The 22,631-nt window shown below is 31.0% G+C and overlaps 1 long non-coding RNA gene across 1 annotated transcript; it reads right to left on the bottom strand.

Annotated features, from left to right (window-relative positions):
* Positions 1-501: 501 nt before the first annotated feature.
* On the bottom strand, positions 502-22,127 carry LOC134706617 (uncharacterized). The gene is made up of 15 exons (XR_010105638.1): positions 21,922-22,127; positions 19,422-19,581; positions 18,598-18,743; positions 16,670-16,774; positions 11,764-11,835; positions 10,847-11,083; positions 10,334-10,423; positions 7,240-7,317; positions 6,297-6,422; positions 5,591-5,676; positions 4,825-4,915; positions 4,310-4,371; positions 2,993-3,066; positions 2,131-2,198; positions 502-1,765 (listed from the first exon to the last, which is right to left on the bottom strand). It is a non-coding gene; the product is annotated as an uncharacterized LOC134706617 (long non-coding RNA).
* Between the last annotated feature and the right edge of the window lie 504 nt (positions 22,128-22,631).

Raw genomic sequence — 22,631 nt, forward strand, 5'->3', positions numbered from 1 at the left:
AAATGCAAGTCAAAGCTTCTTACAATAAATAAAAAATATGAATATGATCTTTATCTTGAAATCTAAAAAAATAATTTAAAAAAATAACTGACTAAGACCCGATTTTTTAAACAGCAAGTTGGAAAATGTAATGTCAGTCATGTAGTTGTGAGGAGAAATAAAGAACTGAAGAAGGCCAATGGCCAAAAAGTTTTGAAAAATTGGTTTATTGATACAATGTTATATAAAGTAGGTTCCCTATTGGAATTTGAAAACCATAAATGCAAAGTAAAAATTTAATATTTTGAACATCAATCCGTTTTGTATTATAAATATCACAGCAAACTTGTTTGGTTACAAAAAATAAGGGATATATAAACATCTTCTGTAAAAAAAAGTAAGTACCCTTCTAATCAAATCCCAAATATGGCCTTGGCATTGTTCTGTAGAAAAGTAAATATGGCTGTCCGTCTATGTTCTGCAGACTTTGAATAGTAACTTGTTTTACCTAAAAAAAAAAACATTATAATTTTATTACAAAATAAAATAAAAATGCAAATGTGAAATTTAACCTCAATGTCATGTGGTCTCTGCTGGACTGTTTTTTTTTCATTGAATTTGATACCACCCCTCATATTTTCTTACAATTATATTTGTTTGAATATTTATATATACTTTCAAAATGAATATAGCAGTTGTGTCTAAAATTCAGCTGCATATTCAAATCAATGTGACCCCATCAAAAAAACAAAGCAGTTTTAAATTATAAACAAAGTAATAGTAATAATAATTATTATCCTCCTTACAAATCTTCATTTGGGATTCTATAGATGTTATATTTCATATTAACAAATCTTATCAATAATCCCACACATGAGTTGTCATAATAAGTTCAGGATTGTGATTGAATGTAGGACAGAAAGTCACTGGACAAGAAGTCACCGAAAAAGTCACAGACAGGTAGTCATAGGACAAAGAGTCTCAGTTTTGAGATTATCTTTCTTTGAACCAATAAAACTTATTTAGAATTTAGTTTTTTTTCAATTTTCTTGAAGTTTTATATGTGAATCAATTTTGATTATACAAATTTCTAATAAATATGAAAATGATCAAATAATTGTTAGGAAAACAAAATATCAAAAGGGCTTGGTACTAAAATTTAAATGGGTTAATTTTGCCAATTTTTAAAAATATCCTTTCATGATTAAAATTTAATATATTTACATTTATCAAGGTGTATTATCATGAGCAATTTCCTTTACTTAAAAAAATGAATACATGTATATGTTTTAAAATGGAATATTTCAAGATACATTTAAACGATTCTCAAAAAAATACATGTGACATTTTGTCCTATCAAATTCATTACTTTATGTCCTTTGAATTTTTGTCCTCTGACTTTCTGTCCATTAACCTAGTGATTGTATATTCTTAAACGTTTTGGACTCATCAAGAAATCTCTACATTGGCAGAATTTTCTATCACTGAGTATTATTTATACAAAGGATGTTTAATATATCTTATTGTTCTCAGAAACACATCACTAATATTCAAAATTTATGACAAGATCATTATGATAACAGGACAAATCAAATCTCTTTTTTCTATTCATCTGGTATACATTTCTTCATTAAACTAGCCTGCATGTCATCCACAAGATACCACTGTGTACCAAATAATATAAAGGCATAGTAATGGCCATTAGACAGAGTATTTCCTTTGTGTACGATTACGCCATACAGTTCACTAACTTTTTCTTTTATTTTTTGTGGTTTATAAAGAAGGCCTAAATATAATATATAAAAAAGAATAGAATTCAATATGAACTTCAGTTAGAAATTGTCAGAAATGAACTTTTAAATGTTTGCATTGTGGAGATTGATAATTATGTTATTGACATTTAATAAATATAACATCACATACAGTTGTGTGAGAAAATACATGTACTTTCATCAATTATTAAATGATAAAGACCCACAGTCCAAGAGGAGATAACTCTTTGGAAACCATCCATTTGGTTTGCAGTAAAAGTCTTGCACACATTCAATTTGAGTCTATTTGCCAAACATAATTGGCACTCACACCACATCTTCCTATATCTATAAGTTCCTTCAATATTATTTTGATGTTATTTGGTAACATTATACTTACAAATCACATTTCCTTTCAACTTGTTCACTTTTAAAATAGCCTCCAATGGCTTCAGCAATATTCTGATGCTACATTTAAATAAAAAAAAAACACTCCTAAATACATTTATATAATTTTTGTTTCATAAACATTGTTACTTCTTTCTCACTGTATTAGTAAATTGGGTTTAACTGTCAGACACAACTTACAGTAACTTGCTTTAAAGGTTTGTAAAAAGTACTGTGATTTGACAGTCAGTAATGCTCCCCACCTGTTGCATTTTATTTAAAGTTCTGACCAATTGCAATTTTATTTTTGTATGAAATTTTAAACAACTGCTGTAGGAAAACTACAGCCAAGTCTTAATAGTTAAATTGAAAGTGAAAGGTGATAAAATAAAGTATACTTATAAGAAATTCTTAAATATATTTTAGTAATATCAAAGAAGATGGGATTATTAAAGTATCAATTGATTATAAATCTGCTTTATGTTATCAACTCGGCTGTGGTTTTCTAATGGAGTTTATATAACCAGGTGAACAGCTTGGTTTCATAAATCAAGTTTGAATATGGTCCGAATGTTTGAATAATCTGAAAGCATGAAAGAGTCAGCAACAATTACAGTCAAGACAACACAAAAACTGAAAAAAAATTATGTTATAAGTCTTAGGTTCTTCAATTTATTTAAAGCTATTGAAAAAGAAGATTTTTGTTACAGTACATTACAATACGCAACATAAATTGGATATTTCTATTCAAGATATTAAACATAAATCAGTTCATTTATAATGATGAATAGCAAAAATGATTATTATTGGCATTAAATATATAGTTGTGCATAAAATTCACTGATCCATTGTTTGCTTTGTTTCTATTATCTTACCTTTTCAATGGGCAAGCTAAATGAGGAAAATGCAGCTTTTGTTGAGGATGCAGCTTGACAACTGTTACAATTCACTGGAATGAAGCAAATATTATTAACAATTTATTTTGTTCAAGCAATATTGTAAAAATTTGTTTCACTGTTTTGAGGTTTATAAAAATGTCTAACTGCAATAGTTTTAAAACAGCAAATACAATGAATAACAGAGATGGACCATTTTGTACATATATCATGAGGAAACTTTGTGCAAAGCATTATAATTTATAGTTTAATTGCATTTATTAGAAAAAGGAAATTTGGTGGAAAAAAACAAAGATTTTTTTAGAAAATCCACAGACTTTTAAAAAACAGAGATTTTTTTTTGATTTTTTGTTCTAAGGACATCATTGCTAGCACTGCATGCAATAATCCTCTATCTACCAAGCATTGAAATGCCAAATATGAGAGTACAAGGGGAAAGGCTGTGGATTTCCTATAAAATTTCAATATGTTAAGCATTGAATCAACACAAGGGTACATAATCCTTAACATAGATAAGTATTTCAGTGTGTATTTTGTCAATTATCATACAGCTTGAATACTTTGTGATTGATGCTTTACAAACCTATTCAGAACCCTATATTTTAAAAGAGAGGAAAACAAATTCCTTACTTAAAAAAAGTTAGTGTGGTTGTTATTGAAAGTGTTTTATTCTATCTGGCGTGTGAGGGGGTCTCATTGAGGGGTTCTGATCCCGGATCCCGCTTACTGTTTAGTCAGATTCCCGTATCCCGCTTACACTATGTACGTGAGCAATCCTCATTTTCCTTTTTCACGACACAATAATTTGACTTTCACTTGTCATGCTTACAAAAAATCGGCAATCCTGCGTCACGCTTAGACCCCAATGAGACCCACATGTAACAATTTGTGTGTGAAAATTAATATGCAAATTGTGTCATTTTGTTCCAGGAAAAATTTCAACTCTGACCTCCTTTCACTGTAAATTTTAATCCTCAGAAAATAATGAATATACTAGTATTTCAATGAAATAATTCAATAAAAACTTTTCACAAACCCACCAATTACTGTTATAATAAATTGACATGATTCGTATTTTAAAATACTCATCTTCTCCGGGCCTAAAATGGTCCTAAGAACACATCCTGATTTCATTTTTTAGAAAAATGCATTATTACACATTCAATTTGATTACAGCCCTATCTGGAAATGTATTGACTTAAGCATGAAATTGAAATAAGAAACTGGTATATCAATTAAAGTTTTTTCATGAAATGTTTGTGCAATCAAAAGCAATGTCAATAGTTAATGTCTTACACAAGCTCTTCTCCTGCCCATAAAACAATCTTTTTTCTTCACTATATAAAGTATTGTCTGACCTGTAAAGAATAAATCGTTGTTTATTTATTAGAAATTTAAATATTTCTGCTCAAATCAGCCATAATTGTTTAACCAGCAGTCCTGTTGATGAAGAGATAAGAAATATTTGTAAAAAATGTTCTTTTATTCTATTTGTACATATCATCATTAAAATTCTCTTTAATTTGAACTCTCCTAGAAGATATTCTGTAGTCTCCTTTCTGAACTACAGTTTCAGAAGAACAGCATTTTTTCATTTCTACTCCTTATTGGTTCACACACTTCTGTTTTCAGTATATTTTTGTTTAACTTGTCACATTTATATATTGTCACTATTCATGGAACTTACTAATCTTATCAGCTAATTTTTCATATCACATTTATAAATCCCACTCTTTGGAGGGTGAAAAGAGAGATATCGCTTTCTGTGCGAAATATATAACAACAAAAAGGTAATAAATATTTAAGTTTACCCAAAGCATTTCTCCTTAATCTCTTGCATCATTATATGCAGCAGCTCGTGTGAATCTTGTTGCTGACCTTCTTTATAAGAACTCCAAATGCCTGTTTCAAAATTTGTAAAATTCATTGCATACCTAATGAAAAGGTTCATTCTAAGATATACAAATACAAATCTTTTATTAGCATGAACACAACTACAATAATAGATAAAGCCCATATGTCAGTACTTTTTTGCCATGTATAAAGAATAATGAAATAATATATGACATCTGAATTCTGATTTTTTATGTAAGCTGAGTGTTACTGTGTGTAATTTGCTGTGTGTTTGTTTATTCTGCTTTGGCTAGAGGTACTGGATAGAAGTTTCTGTAATCTAAACATTTATAATATTGCTGAAAATACAACATGTTTCAATCTTGCTATACGTTGTATTTTTAGAAATAACAGTTTAAAGCTTATTCTGTAGTAAGAATACTTTTCACACTACATTAAGTACAAAGTGATGATCATCTTCTTCCACACCCAATTTACATAGATAATAACATTGCAAAATTGTTTATTGGTGGGTAAACTTAAATGTCGCCTTTTTCATTTGACAAGACTGTCCCAGAGACGGCAGAGGAAAAATATCGGACATTTGGCGCCAAAGTAGAACCCCTTTTAGCGCCTGATTTTTTACCCATTTCAGCGAAATTTAAAAATGTCAATGCCCATTTTTTGTGAAATATTTTATAAATATTCCTATTTTATGCAGTTAAGGGTATTCTTATCACATACTTGTCATTTTCCTGCATACAGGCTCTGCAGTTATGGAACCTTCTGTCATGATTTTTTTAAGCTGCATGTGAAACAGCTGTCTTCATCTACAAAAAAGTAGAAACAAAATTTAAAAAAAACCTTAAGACATCATACCACATCTTACAACTATTAAAAGGAATTTCTTCTGGTTTCATTGTTAAAAATATGGATAAAATAAAATCCCATAAAACTGAATCCATTTATGTCCTTGCAAGAACCTTAAGAAATCTGAGATGAGGAAATGTTGAACTTCATAATTGATCTTTACATTATGCGGCTCAGTAACAAGTAATGGGAATTTTTAATTGTTTTTCACATTGGAAATTGACAACTTTGAGGCTATAAAGGAGACCACCTTATCATTCCTCATACAAGGGGCATTACCACTTCATGCTCATTTTCACCATTTGAGACATATTATTCAAGTTATATATATATATAACATACTAAAAATGAATAACCAAATTACAAAAAAGCTACAAAATATACAATTATTAAGACATACACTCAATAATATGTAACAACATTTCATTACATTTTTGTCTATATGTGATGATCTAGTTAACCATTTAGATGATGCCCTCAATGACCCTACTTACCTAATATGAAATATACACAGTCACCACACGGACGCTTTAAACCATGAATCATGTTTCTAGAAATGTATAGGAGATAAGACAAATACCTGTACAAGCTGTGTGATACTGTAGAATTCTATGAAGATCAGCAATTCTCATGCACTGCAGAAGTGCATTTGCAAAACACAAGTTTTTTCCCTTAGGATTTATCAAACCTCCTCCAGGATAGCATTCTGTACAAAAATTAAAAGAACAGATATATAGGTGCAAATGATATGAATAATACAATCAGAATTATTTCTGTTTTAGATCCTAGCTAGACAGATTATTCATACCTGTATCCTGTATCTGCTAAAATACTATAACTATTCATGTAAAACTTTCAAGCTGTTGAAATTAAAGCTGATGTCAATAAATTATTATGTCAGATATTATTAATTCTCCGTTTTCAAGTGCAGTATAAGAAGAATAACAATCACTTCCACAATTTCTTGTTTAGATGCAAGAACTAAATATACGGTTCTTCAGAACTTAACATAAAAAATGCTTATGCTTTTTACCTGAGATCCCTAACATAAAGGTCATACAAACATGATGAACATAATTTATAACATGGCTTTTCAAAAAAACAATTTCCGAAGCAGCATTACAGTAAATTAAGAAATTACAATATCTTAGTATATATTATTTCTCTTCATTTCTTTATGTTCCTTGTATCTAAGAGTCATGGTGAGAAGCAATGTTAGGTACTCTAAACTCCAATATAGTAATCACTAAACTCAATTGAGTACTGGAGCTTACATTTTTTATATATTAAGGTAATAAATATAACAAAACTTATCACCAATGCTCTAAAAATGAAGAAACATAAATTTAAACCACGGAATAATTGTACAAAATGATCAATTCAAAAATCAAAATTAACCTCAAATTGCATCTTTATACCATAACATCTTCATGTCATACTAACTTCATATTTGCATTGAATACCCAAAATTAATTGAGATTCTTGTGAAGTTATCCAGTGTGTATGGATTTTTCATCAAATACCTGAACAGTCTGCATTAAGCTGTGCCTTTTTCTTTAATTTTATCGCTTCTTTGATGAAGCTGACTGTGGATTTTGAACCTACAATAAATAAGTATTTTCATTTCTTCTGCATTATACAGAGAGGAAATAAAGTCCATCCAATGAAAGACAGAATGAAGACATGTAATGAATAAATTAAGTTATGTGTTATACATCTGATCACATCATTTCAAAACACTTTACATATATATACATGTGTGTATTATCAAGGAATCTGTTATCATGAAGTTATATGCTATAACAAATATACACAACTGTGGCAGAACTTTTTAGAATTTTAGATCCTCAATGCTCTTCAACTCTGAACTTGTTTAGCTTCATAACTTTTATAATATGAGTGTCACTGATGAGTCTTATGCAGACGAAAAGCGCATCTGACCTACTGAATCATAATCCTGGTACTTTTGATAACTATATACAAATGACACCAGATTCCTGTATATTATCAAGGCTTATATTCAATATATCTATAAATTTTTTTTTATATACATCTTAATATAAACATATGACATCAGATTCCTGTATATAAGCAACTAGGGATCTGATGTTATACAGTTATATTCATCTACATATACATATATGACATCAGATTCCTGTATATAAGACAGGGATCTGATGTTATACAGTTATATACATCTACATATATACATATGACATCAGATTCCTGTACATAAGCAAGGAAACTCATGTCATAGAGTCATATAAAATTATATTTATACATATGACATCAGATTCCTGTATATAAGCAAGGGATATGATATCATAGAGTTATATTCATCTACATATATACATATGACATCAGATTCCTGTATATAAGACAGGGATCTGATGTCATAGAGTTATATACATCTACATATATACATATGACATCAGATTCCTGTATATAAGACAGGTATATGATGTTATACAGTTATATATACCTACATAAATACATATATGACATCAGATTCCTGTATATAAGCAAGGGATCTAATGTTATACAGTTTTATACATCTACATATATACATATGACATCAGATTCCTGTACATAAGCAAGGAAACTCATGTCATAGAGTCATATAAAATTATATTTATACATATGACATCAGAGTCCTGTATATAAGAAAAGGATATCATGTCATAGAGTTATATTCATCTACCTATATAAATATGACATCAGTTTCCTGTATATAAGCAAGGGGTCTGATGTTAAACAGTTATGTACATTTACATACATACATATGACATCAGATCCCTGTATGTAAGCATGGAATCTGATGTCATAGAGTTATATACACCTTCATATATACATATGACATCAGATCCCTGTATTTAAGCATGGAATCTGATCTCATAGAGTTATATACACCTTCATATATACATATGACATCAGATTCCTGTACATAAGCAAGGAATCTGATGTCATAGAGTTATATACATCTACATATAAACATACAACATCAGATTCCTGTATATAAGCATGGAATCTGATGTTATAGAGTTATATTCATCTACATATATACATATGACACCAGAGTCCTGTATATAAGCAAGGGATCTGATTTAATACAGTTGTATACACCTACATATATACATATGACACCAGAGTCCTGTATATAAGCAACTAAAGGGATCTGATGTTATACAGTTATATTCATTTAGATATATACATACAACATCAGATTCCTGTATATAAGCATGGAATCTGATGTCATAGAGTTATATACACCTACATATATACATATGACATCAGATTCCTGTATATAAGCAAGGGATCTGATGTTATACAGTTATATACATCTACATATATACATATGACATCAGATTCCTGTATATAAGACAGGGATCTGATGTTATAGAGTTATATACACCTACCTATATATATATGACATCAGATTCCTGTATATAAGACAGGGATCTGATGTTATAGAGTTATATACATCTACATATACATATATGACATCAGATTCCTGTATATAAGACAGGGATCTGATGTTATACAGTTATATACATCTACATATATATACATATGACATCAGATTCCTGTATATAAGACAGGGATCTGATGTTATAGAGTTTTATACACCTACTAGCATATATACATATGACATCAGATTCCTGGTCATAAGCAAAGAAACTCATGTCATAGAGTCATATAAAATTATATTTATACATATGACATCAGAGTCCCGTATATAAGAAAAGGATATCATGTCATAGAGTTATATTCATCTACCTATATAAATATGACATCAGATTCCTGTATATAAGAAAGGGGATATCATGTCATACAGTTATATTCATTTACCTATATACATATGACATCAGATTCCTGTATATAAGCAAGGGATCTGATGTTAAACAGTTATGTACATTTACATACATACATATGACATCAGATCCCTGTATTTAAGCATGGAATCTGATGTCATAGAGTTATATACACCTTCATATATACATATGACATCAGATCCCTGTATTTAAGCATGGAATCTGATCTCATAGAGTTATATACACCTTCATATATACATATGACATCAGATTCCTGTACATAAGCAAGGAATCTGATGTCATAGAGTTATATACATCTACATATAAACATACAACATCAGATTCCTGTATATAAGACAGGGATCTGATGTTATAGAGTTATATACATCTACATATATACATTTGACATCAGATTCCTGTATATAAGCAAGGGATCTGATGTCATAGAGTTATATACACCTACATATATACATATGACATCAGATTCCTGTACATAAGCATGGAATCTCATGTCATAGAGTTATATACATCTGAATATTCACATTTGACATCAGATTCCTGTATTATAAGCAAGGAATCTCATGTCATAGAGTTATATACACCTACATATATACATATGACATCAGATTCCTGTATATAAGCTTGGAATCTGATGTTATACAGTTATATACGTCTACATATATACATATGATGTATGGTTGGGTTGTTGTCTCTTTGAAATATTCCCCATTTACATTTTCAATTTTATTGCATAATTTAAGAAAAAAGAAATTGAATATTTTTTTACTGATGTAAATATTATTACCTTTGAGATGTTCCTGTATACATTTGTCAATTTTGGCCTGTTTTAATCTTGGATCTTTTGCTGGTGTAATTCAAATCACCTCCTGGACAGCTGAAATTTAAATTACAATCAATTACAGTTTCAGGTGCCAGAGAGATCATATCAATATAATTTTTATTTGTACATGTTCATTAAAAAGGCAGTATGCATGCTTAATTCAACACTGGGAACAAAATGATTTGGCTTATTTTATTTCCATAACATTTGGACAAAATATTTTCTTTGACTTGTTAATAAAATATATCATTTTTTTCCTTATACTCTTACCATGTCACAATTTACTCAAATGATTTTATTGGAATATATATACATGTACATAGCAGTTTGAGAAACACTAATTTCAATCATTCAAAAGGTTAACTATTTTAACTGATTGTTTAAGTTTGAAATATGCAAGTGAATGTATGATATTGTATTACCAACAAAAAATCTGCTTATAGATTTAAAAAAAATGATGATGCATCATACACAAACCCAAGTTCTCCAAAATCATATAGACAAGTCTGTATTGCACAGTTTCTAGTTGGTTACTTGGGGCTATGGCTTTCAATGAAATTAACAATGCTTCAGTTTCTTCTTCATGTGCACAAACATCACGTAATACAGCTGCACCAATTCTTTCAGTCATATCTGCAGATTGACACTGTTCTGACCTCTGTGCTTCGGTCAACAGAGACTGATAGTGTAGGTCGTCAATTGAAAACAGAAATTCTAAAAAAAGTAATAATATTATGTAACTGATATTTACAATCTCAATTATATAATTAGTAGTGCAGTACAAATATTTATTATACCATAGCGACTTCTCAAACTTTGCATTATGACTGAAAGAGATTCATGTTAGATTTTTTGTGAATTCAAAAGTCTTGAAGTCTTCCGCTTGTCCATCATATGCATTATTGTGTATCATGTATAGTATGTGACTACTGTTGACTTATACCAATTGAATGATCGATATATTTTATGAACCTAAATTGACGGAATATTTTTCTGAAAAATAACTCTTGTGCAAAGAAAAAATATGACAATTAAAATTTTAAATAAGTCAATTTCAGCTGTAGGTTTTTCACTACCTTATCCGGGTACAGAACACTATTCATCTCCTGAATTTAAGGTTGTATTAATCTAAAAGTTTGTTGGCTTGAAACATAACATTTTCTTATTAAAATGCTGTCAGTTTTTTTTTCATCGTTTGGGATTATGATGCTCCTAGACCAAAGAACATAAGTTCATGATTTTACATATGTAAAAATCAAAACAATGAAACTGGTTTGGTTACCTTAGTTAGCCCAGTTTGTAATGATCACCAACAACATATTGTAATTACCTTATGTATTCTTTGAATGAAATTAACTATTCAGCAGGAATTAAAAATAAAAAATTATCCATACCTTTAACTTTTTCTAAGACGAAGGATTTCTTAACTGCAAACTGGAGCACACATGTCACATCTGTTTGTAGGTCTACAGAAAGAAATATTGCAATGGTGTTATAAACTAATAAAGGTTCCTTTGGGCATGAAATGATTTGTGATATTTCAAGGAATCTGAAGTCACTGTAACATAAATAGCAATATATAGACAACAGACACCAGATTCTTGTAATATTTACAAGAATCTGATGTAACTGTGTTAGAGACAGACATATATAGACAGCTGACACCAGATTCCTGTAATATGTCAAGGAATCTGATGTCACTGTGATTTAAACAGCCATACATACATACATTACAGACACCAGATTCCTGTAATATTTCAAGGAATCTGATGTCACTGTGTTATAGACAGCAATATATAGACAGCTGACATCAGATTCCTGTAATATTTAAAAGAATCTGATGTCACTGTGTTATAAACAGGAATATATAGACAACTGACACCAGATTCCTGTAAATTTCAAGCTATTTGATGTCATTATGTTATAGACAGCAATATATAGACAGCTGACATCAGATTCCTGTAATATTTACAAGAATCTGATGTCATTGTGTTATAGACAGCAATATATAGACAGCTGACATCAGATTCCTGTAATATTTACAAGAATCTGATGCCATTGTGTTATAAACAGCCATATATAGACAACTGACACCAGATTCCTGTAATATTTAAAAGAATCTGATGTCACTGTGTTATAAACAGCAATATATAGACAGCTGACATCAGATTCCTGTAATATTTAAAAGAATCTGATGTCACTGTGTTATAAACAGCAATATATAGACAACTGACACCAGCTTCCTGTTATATGTCAAGGAATCTGATGTCACTCTGACATAGACAGCCATACATACATAACTAACACCAGATTCCTGTAATATGTCCAGGAATCTGATGTCACTGTGTTATAAACAGCAATACATAGACAACTGACACCAGATTCATGTAATATTTCCAAGAATATGATGTAACTGTGTTAGAGACAGCCATATATAGCCAACTGACATCAGATTCCTGTTATATGTCCAGGAATCTGATGGAACTGTGTTATAAACAGCCATATATAGACAGCTGACATCAGATTCCTGTAATATTTCAAGGAATCTTATCTCACTGTGACATAGACAGCCATACATACATAACTAACACCAGATTCCTGTAATATGTCCAGGAATCTGATGTCACTGTGTTATAAACAGCAATACATAGACAACTGACACCAGCTTCCTGTAATATTTCCAGGAATATAATGTCACTGTGTTATAGACAGCCATATATAGCCAACTGACACCAGATTCCTGTAATATGTCAAGGAATCAGAGGTCAGTGTGTTATAGACAGCAATATATACACAGCTGACACCAGATTCCTCTAATATGTCAAGAATCTGATGTCACTGTGTTATAAACAGCCATATATAGACAACTGACACCAGATTCCTGTAAATTTCAAGCTATTTGATGTCATTATGTTATAGACAGCAATATATAGACAGCTGACATCATATTCCTGTAATATTTACAAGAATCTGATGTCACTGTGTTATAAACAGCCATATATAGACAACTGACACCAGATTCCTGTAATATTTAAAAGAATCTGATGTCACTGTGTTATAAACAGCAATATATAGACAGCTGACACCAGCTTCCTGTTATATGTCAAGGAATCTGATGTCACTCTGACATAGACAGCCATACATACATAACTAACACCAGATTCCTGTAATATGTCCAGGAATCTGATGTCACTGTGTTATAAACAGCAATACATAGACAACTGACACCAGCTTCCTGTAATATTTCCAGGAATATAATGTCACTGTGTTATAGACAGCCATATATAGCCAACTAACACCAGATTCCTGTAATATGTCAAGGAATCTGAGGTCAGTGTGTTATAGACAGCAATATATACACAGCTGACACCAGATTCCTGTAATATGTCAAGAATCTGATGTCACTGTGTTATAAACAGCCATATATAGACAACTGACACCAGATTCCTGTAAATTTCAAGCTATTTGATGTCATTATGTTATAGACAGCAATATATAGACAGCTGACATCATATTCCTGTAATATTTACAAGAATCTGATGTCACTGTGTTATAAACAGCCATATATAGACAACTGACACCAGATTCCTGTAATATTTAAAAGAATCTGATGTCACTGTGTTATAAACAGCAATATATAGACAGCTGACACCAGCTTCCTGTTATATGTCAAGGAATCTGATGTCACTCTGACATAGACAGCCATACATACATAACTAACACCAGATTCCTGTAATATGTCCAGGAATCTGATGTCACTGTGTTATAAACAGCAATACATAGACAACTGACACCAGATTCCTGTAATATTTCCAAGAATATAATGTAACTGTGTTATAAACAGCCATATATAGACAACTGACACCAGATTCCTGTAATATTTAAAAGAATCTGATGTCACTGTGTTATAAACAGCAATATATAGACAGCTGACATCAGATTCCTGTAATATTTAAAAGAATCTGATGTCACTTTGTTATAAACAGCAATATATAGACAACTGACACTAGCTTCCTGTTATATGTCAAGGAATCTGATGTCACTCTGACATAGACAGCCATACATACATAACTAACACCAGATTCCTGTAATATGTCCAGGAATCTGATGTCACTGTGTTATAAACAGCAATACATAGACAACTGACACCAGATTCCTGTAATATTTCCAAGAATATGATGTAACTGTGTTAGAGACAGCCATATATAGCCAACTGACATCAGATTCCTGTTATATGTCCAGGAATCTGATGGAACTGTGTTATAAACAGCCATATATAGACAGCTGACATCAGATTCCTGTAATATTTCAAGGAATCTTATCTCACTGTGACATAGACAGCCATACATACATAACTAACACCAGATTCCTGTAATATGTCCAGGAATCTGATGTCACTGTGTTATAAACAGCAATACATAGACAACTGACACCAGCTTCCTGTAATATTTCCAGGAATATAATGTCACTGTGTTATAGACAGCCATATATAGCCAACTGACACCAGATTCCTGTAATATGTCAAGGAATCTGAGGTCAGTGTGTTATAGACAGCAATATATACACAGCTGACACCAGATTCCTGTAATATGTCAAGAATCTGATGTCACTGTGTTATAAACAGCCATATATAGACAACTGACACCAGATTCCTGTAAATTTCAAGCTATTTGATGTCATCATGTTATAGACAGCAATATATAGACAGCTGACATCAGATTCCTGTAATATTTACAAGAATCTGATGTCACTGTGTTATAAACAGCCATATATAGACAACTGACACCAGATTCCTGTAATATTTAAAAGAATCTGATGTCACTGTGTTATAAACAGCAATATATAGACAGCTGACATCAGATTCCTGTAATATTTAAAAGAATCTGATGTCACTTTGTTATAAACAGCAATATATAGACAACTGACACCAGCTTCCTGTTATATGTCAAGGAATCTGATGTCACTCTGACATAGACAGCCATACATACATAACTAACACCAGATTCCTGTAATATGTCCAGGAATCTGATGTCACTGTGTTATAAACAGCAATACATAGACAACTGACACCAGATTCATGTAATATTTCCAAGAATATGATGTAACTGTGTTAGAGACAGCCATATATAGCCAACTGACATCAGATTCCTGTTATATGTCCAGGAATCTGATGGAACTGTGTTATAAACAGCCATATATAGACAGCTGACATCAGATTCCTGTAATATTTCAAGGAATCTTATCTCACTGTGACATAGACAGCCATACATACATAACTAACACCAGATTCCTGTAATATGTCCAGGAATCTGATGTCACTGTGTTATAAACAGCAATACATAGACAACTGACACCAGCTTCCTGTAATATTTCCAGGAATATAATGTCACTGTGTTATAGACAGCCATATATAGCCAACTGACACCAGATTCCTGTTATATGTCAAGGAATCTGATGTCACTGTGTTGTAGACAGCCATACTTACATAACATGCAGACACCAGATTCCTAGTATATGTCACAGAATCTGTTATCAATATTTTTGTATATATAGAATCCTGGCGAGGGAAGAACAAAAAATTTGCGAAAGCAAATTCACAGATCTATCATTGTTGGGTTGATTTTAGTTTTAGTTTAGTTGTATATATATACAACTTGTCTAAAAATCAACCCAACAATGATAGATCTGTGAATTTGCTTTCGCAAATTTTTTATATAATATATATATACATTTGCAAAATTGACACCAGAACCGTATCATATATCTAAGCTGCTGGTTTAGCAATATCATTTGCAGATATTACACACATGATACCAAAATATAATGCCGCTCTTAAAACTAATCTATACATCCTGTGATAAGTCCAGGCCTCACGGTCATAAAACTTTCGAGCATGATTTTTGTACTCAAGACTCGAAAATCAACCAATCAAATTGCTGGATTTCATGTTTCAAGCATGATTTTTGTGCTCTGAGCACTGTGCAAAGTTTTATGCCTTCAAAGCCAGGAATCTGAAATCATGGAGTTGTACCTTATGCAACACTCTGATGGAAGTTTGAGTATTCGCAAATATGTTTGACTCTGTGACATGCTTGGGGTGCTTGTCCAATGTTCAGGTAGGAATTAAATCAATTGATAGTGTTATTGCTGCATGGTATTAGTTTTATATTTATTGCTTTATCAAAGCACAGGTATTTGGTTTCTGGTTTTTATTCTGTTATCCTAGAAATCTGACATTTAATTAGCTGTACTGTCACATGATATCTGACAAATATAAAAAAAAACATACAATTTACTCACCTGGTAATATATCTTACTACAAGTTTGGCCTCACAACCAACCTTTTTGGTTGTTTGTATCAGGAATCTTTTTTTTTTTTATGTACTGGTGATCATTCTCTTCATTCTAAAACACACAAAGTCTTTTAAGCAACAGAATAACTTATTGAAAAGCCTGTAAAAGAAATGAACAGTAAAGAAAATGTTCAAATAATATGTTTATCAAGAAACCACTTTAATTTATAAAAGATCACATAACCTAGTAATCAGTTTATGAAAGGCAAAATCATGGCCTTTTCTCTTTTAATTTAATCATCTTTTTTCTTTCTTTTTTTAGCATGAATGCGTCCATTTTAAATCTTAGATAATTAACCATAAACAATATTTAAAATTTTTATAGATTGCCTGTTTATTTAAACTTGAGTAAACACATAAATACAAGAATTCAGACATTTCTTTTTTAATAATAAGAACCAAGGATTTTTATAGTAAGACCTTCTTACTATACAAATCCTTGTAAGAACTATTAATTTGTAAATAGCAAAAACTTATTGATATGATAAATAACTGATTTTTATCATACAGTAATAGTTGATGTGAAAATAGAATGGAAAGCAACAATAAATACGCACAGACAGCAAAAATATTGAAAACAAAAGTGTCCTCCCCTCCACTCTACTATTCAATCAATTAATTTTTTTTAATGCTGTAGTATTATATTGATTAAGATAACCATTCAATATTCAAATAAATATACAATATAAGGACAATGACAGAAAAATATAAAGTTTTTTGTATGAGGCTGAGAAAATGGTGAAGAGCAACATTCTAAAAAGCCCTTCAACATTTTTGCACTAAATACAAATAAGTTTATACTTTTATGACATCGACCTTATATTGTTTTTATACTGCAACTTAACTAATACACTGATAGCTTTTTAAATTGTAACACAAATGTCCAACTTATTTTCATCCCTGAATGGACACCCGATTGTTGAGAAAGTGTTCCACATGAAATTGAAATTATACAAAATAAAGCTATGTTACTATATTTAGGAAATAAACTGGACTAGTTGCAATATAAATCAGTTTATTGTTTTCTTTTCATACCATATAAACTAGAGGCTTCAAGCTCAGCCTGTTTCGCTCACCTTATATTTTTGTTTACAATTGATACATGAAAAAATGCAAGCAGGAGATCCAAGGACACAGTTATCCTCCTTTGGTGTCCTTAGTGTTACAGTGTATTACTTGCAATTTTTTTTTATACACTTTCCCAATTAATTTCTAAATATGTAATGCATGAAATACTAAGTAGGGGGGTGAAATTACATTTTAAAAAAATTGGGCACCGAATCTTTATGTAAATTAGTGATTTGGTCCAGTTAAAAAAAGGTCCAGTTTTAGTACGTCTGAAGCTGACAAACTAAATTTTTGACCCCCTTATCACAAAGTTGTCAATATTTTGAGTTAGAGCAAGTAGAAGCTTCTATAATTTTGATATTATTTGTCCCACTTGTAGTACACTACGCTTTAAAAATCTGAGAAAGAGTAGGTGCATTTTTTTTAATTTGAATTTATTTTCTTAAAGAAATGCACTACAAAATAACTGTCTTCTCGAGACAGGATGGTTGTACTTTATCTGTAGTTTCAGAGATATGAGCCACACAATGGATAATACCCCTATGTTTTATCTTCATCCATGTCAGCCATGGTTGTTGGCGGATGGGGTCATCAGACACATTTTTTTAACTAAATAGCATAATGATGACTCTGGCCAAATTTGGTTAAATTTGTATAAGTGATTTCAGGGTAGTAGATATTTGTTAAAGTTAAAAATGATGTACAACGACGATAACTGACAGCCATGTCGGACACCAAGTGATGAGAAAATCTCACCTGGCCTTTAAGGCCAAGTGAGCATAAAATAGGCCATGTTTTCATTGCTACTTTTTCTTCTTGGCTTTCCATATTGGCAGGTATACATTATAGTTCTTTTTACAGAGAATGGCATACTGCCTTTATGTATGTCGACATCTCCATATTTCCATAGAATCCTTCTCTCTGTTTTTTTCTTTTTCTTTGGGTCATCTGACCTAGTATACAATGATAAAATGCACATATTGTATGTAGAAATCCTTTCAATATAAAAGTAAGGAGGTAATAATATGCAAGAAAACTGCTGTTGAAACTAGCTTATATGAACTAAAGCAAGTATGGTATTGAAAGGCTATATGCATTCATAAATAAAACTTTTTCTATTTTGGACAATCTGCAATTGAAATATTGGTCAGTGTCAGAGTCTACAGAATATAAAGAATCTTCATTATAGGCCAAAAGAAATGGCAAAGATTTAGTATAATCCTTCGCTGAAATTTGGCCTGCTTTTACTATTTCTTACCTTTTGATCATTTGACTCAAAGCTTTTGTTAATACCTTAAATGGTTAAATTTGCTGAATGTTTGTTTTTTCATTCAACATTATCTAGGGTATAAGGTGAGAGTTGAGATCTGACAGGATCCTCTTGTTAGATTTTTGTTTCAAAATTTTGGTTCATTTGTAGTTTTGGTGTTTAATGTGGGTTCCAGTCTGCTGAACTTAGCTAGTATACATGATTGTTTTGGTGGAGGAATTTGTTGCTGCATTGATTAGGCCCATTGTTGTCCTTGAACTGTTTCATACTCTTTAATCCGTTTGCAATAATTGCCTTTTTGACATATTCCAGGTTTAATTTTTTTCTCTATATTAATATACTTTATTTTATTCAATATTACCATGTCACAAAGGTACTTAGAGATGCTCTTCTATGAGCCTCTAGTACGGTCTGGAGGTCTTCCTCACTCTCAACCCATCCTTTCATCCATTTCTTCTGGTCATCTACCTCAGGATTTTGGAGGAATCTTGGAACCCAGGCTGTATTGTCATTCATTACACCTAATCAATAAGAGCCAACATAATAACGTATATAAGAGTTGTACATTTATCTTAAAATCTTAAATATTGTTGTACTAGCACAGGATTTTTAAAGGCACAGCTTGCTATAGTTAGGTAGTCAGTATAAAAGATGGGAAGAGAATAGTTAGCTAACAATTTATTTCAAAAACCAAGAATCTTCAATTTGCTTACTTTGGTTTCATTTTAAAAAGATGCCCGACAGATAATAAATCCATTTTTTTGCACCAAAATTTTGTTTACAAGCAAATTTTACAAATTATGCGTCATTTAGGAATAGACTGTATCATACATGTGTATGTAAATTTCCATTGTAATTCTACCACAAAATAAGTTTCACAAAATTTATGATTTATAAGATTTAAGATTTTTAATAAGAAGAAACTTAAAATTTGACAAAAATGTAATAAGCACATCTACATATTGTGCACCCCGGCACCCCAAATATGCAATATCTCATTAGCAATCCTACCTGTATAGTTGAGCCATAATAAAAAAAATGGATGTTGGTTTCCCTAAACTTGTGAAAGTTATCAAGGCCTGGCACACAGGTACAACTTTTTATTTTATTTTATATTTTTGTAAGAAATCATTTTCATTTTACAGACATTGTTGTTGTTTGACATTCCATATTATGATTAATCTATATGAAACAAGAATTGAGCAATGTTTAAACACATTTAAGAGATAATCAGACAATTTTAAAAATCAATCATTGATAATCATGATAATTGTCAATATAGAAACCAAAGCAACTCTTTATTTTATCTGCCATACAATGGGTTAGTACAAATATATATATGTTAATACATGATGTTTTATGTTAAAAGTATTTTCTGAGAGAATATTGCAATAGGAGCTTGTAAAACTGAATAAAAAAAATCTTAAAAAATCATGTCAATACCAAATGTATAATTGTTTTGAGCTAGCATATAATTGAGAGAATCAATGATATAGCCTTCCAGGAGCAAGAGACTATAGCTAGCTGACATCAATCAAAATAAAAAAATATACTTTTTTAATATACTATATAAACCAAATAAAAGACCCTTGTATGTTGATCAATGTAAATCCAAATGTGATAGATCAACATTATCTAAATTAAGGTTTAATATATAGTGCTCAAACTTTATTAATTGAAAGAGGGTGATGTCTAAAAATACCAAAGCAGAGTAGAGTATGTCTTTGCTGCAATAGTGGAGACATTGGAGATGAACTACACTTCCTTTTGAAATGTTCATCCTATAACTAACAACGTGAGAGATAACCTCATTAAAAAAAAAGTCCATTGAACAACATATAACCTTCTTCATCATATAACTTGTTTTAATGAATGTTAGTTGGTGACAAACTCATTATTAAAAGGTACTTGATTTCTGTAATGATTTATATGCCTCTCTTTTATTTTTATATAATTTTCCCATAATTATCCACTGTCACTTCTTCGTTGTATACATGTTATTGTAGTGGTATTCGGTTGTTCTGGCCCCAAACCCATTCAGCCCCAAGTCAATCCGGCCCAGGTCGATCCGTCCAAACTCGATCAGGCCCCATAATAAATTATAAGGAATAATCTATAGAGACTTTTAATTAGTATAAATTGAATTTGTAAAAAGTATCAATGATGGATGACAACAGGTAAGTGTGAATATATTTGGAGTACCAGAAAGATGAAATATTTTAAGTTGATACGAAAATGGTTGTGATTGTATTTTTTTCCAGGTATTAACATCAGAGGCTTCTATAACACTTGTCTGTGGTTTTTTTTGTAATATCGAATATAGTCAATATATATTTTGAATAGATGTGAGTAGATAAAAAACTAGATACCCTAAGGAACATTCAGTTAAAGTTTGGAAGTATTTGGCCTAGTAGTTTCAGAGGAGAAGATTCTTGAAATAGTTTACGACGACAGACAACGATGACGACGACGACAACAGACAACGGACGACGACAGACAACGGATGACGATGAACGTCAAGTGATGGCATAGGCTCACATGGCTATGCCAGGTGAGCTAAAAAAGTTATACAAGTATCCATTATTCTTTATTGCAAGATAATAACAAAACAATTACACTGAATGCACATTTTTAGAAAGGACTCTGCAAATCAAACAACATTTCTCAATTTGAGGATTTTAAAGAACTTCAAACAAAAGCAAAGTTTGAAGTGTAAACTAGTACTGTAGAGTGTAGTCTCAGATGATAGATCTAAAATTAATTTGTACTACATAACGGTTTGTGTTTTCTGTTATGAATATCAAATGTAAGGTGTATTATTATCATCTCTTTTGTGTAGGTTTGGGGTAAGTGTTAATTACCTGTATTAACTTGTATCTTTCATATAATATGTCTCTGTCTCCTAACTTGTCTGAACTTCGTTGGTCTATTAACAATTATATACCTCCTTATTGAAGAGTTTAGTAAATATCGCCCGTTTTTGTCAGTTACTGTCTTTTCGGTAATGTACTGAATTTTATCTCTGACGTATGACATGAGAAACCAAGTATTTAACGGAGGCCCTTTATAAAGAATCACATCTGACTTGTTTGGCTACAAATGTTTCATCCATTATAGAAAAGTTTTTGTAAATTTTACCAATGAACCATTACAAAAAAACATGTTTGTTGAGGATTTTGCAAAAACAAAATTTTTAAAGAAACATCTCACTTTAGAAAAAGAAATTTGTCATAGGTTTATGAAATGATAGCAGATTTACCATGGACACCAAGTGATAACAAACATGGTCTTTGTCCTCGTGACCTAATTGGGTTGGGTACTCACATAGCTTATGTGCGTCTGTTTTATGCAAGCAAATTGTTTATTGTTTTGCTAACTCTTTAAAAGGCATTTTTCTAATTTGAATCCTTGGTGTTTCTATCAGTCATCCCTGTCTAAACTTCTCATGTGAGAGCACTTTTTATAAAGATTGATGTCTTGTACTTCTAACAAAAATCATCAACAAATGCTCACAATAAAAGATATTTTTTTTGTGAACTTGTCTTGTTTTATTGACAGATTTTTATTACAA

Source organism: Mytilus trossulus, chromosome 2 (genome assembly GCF_036588685.1).
Source record: "Mytilus trossulus isolate FHL-02 chromosome 2, PNRI_Mtr1.1.1.hap1, whole genome shotgun sequence".
Taxonomy (NCBI): Eukaryota; Metazoa; Mollusca; class Bivalvia; order Mytilida; family Mytilidae; genus Mytilus; species Mytilus trossulus.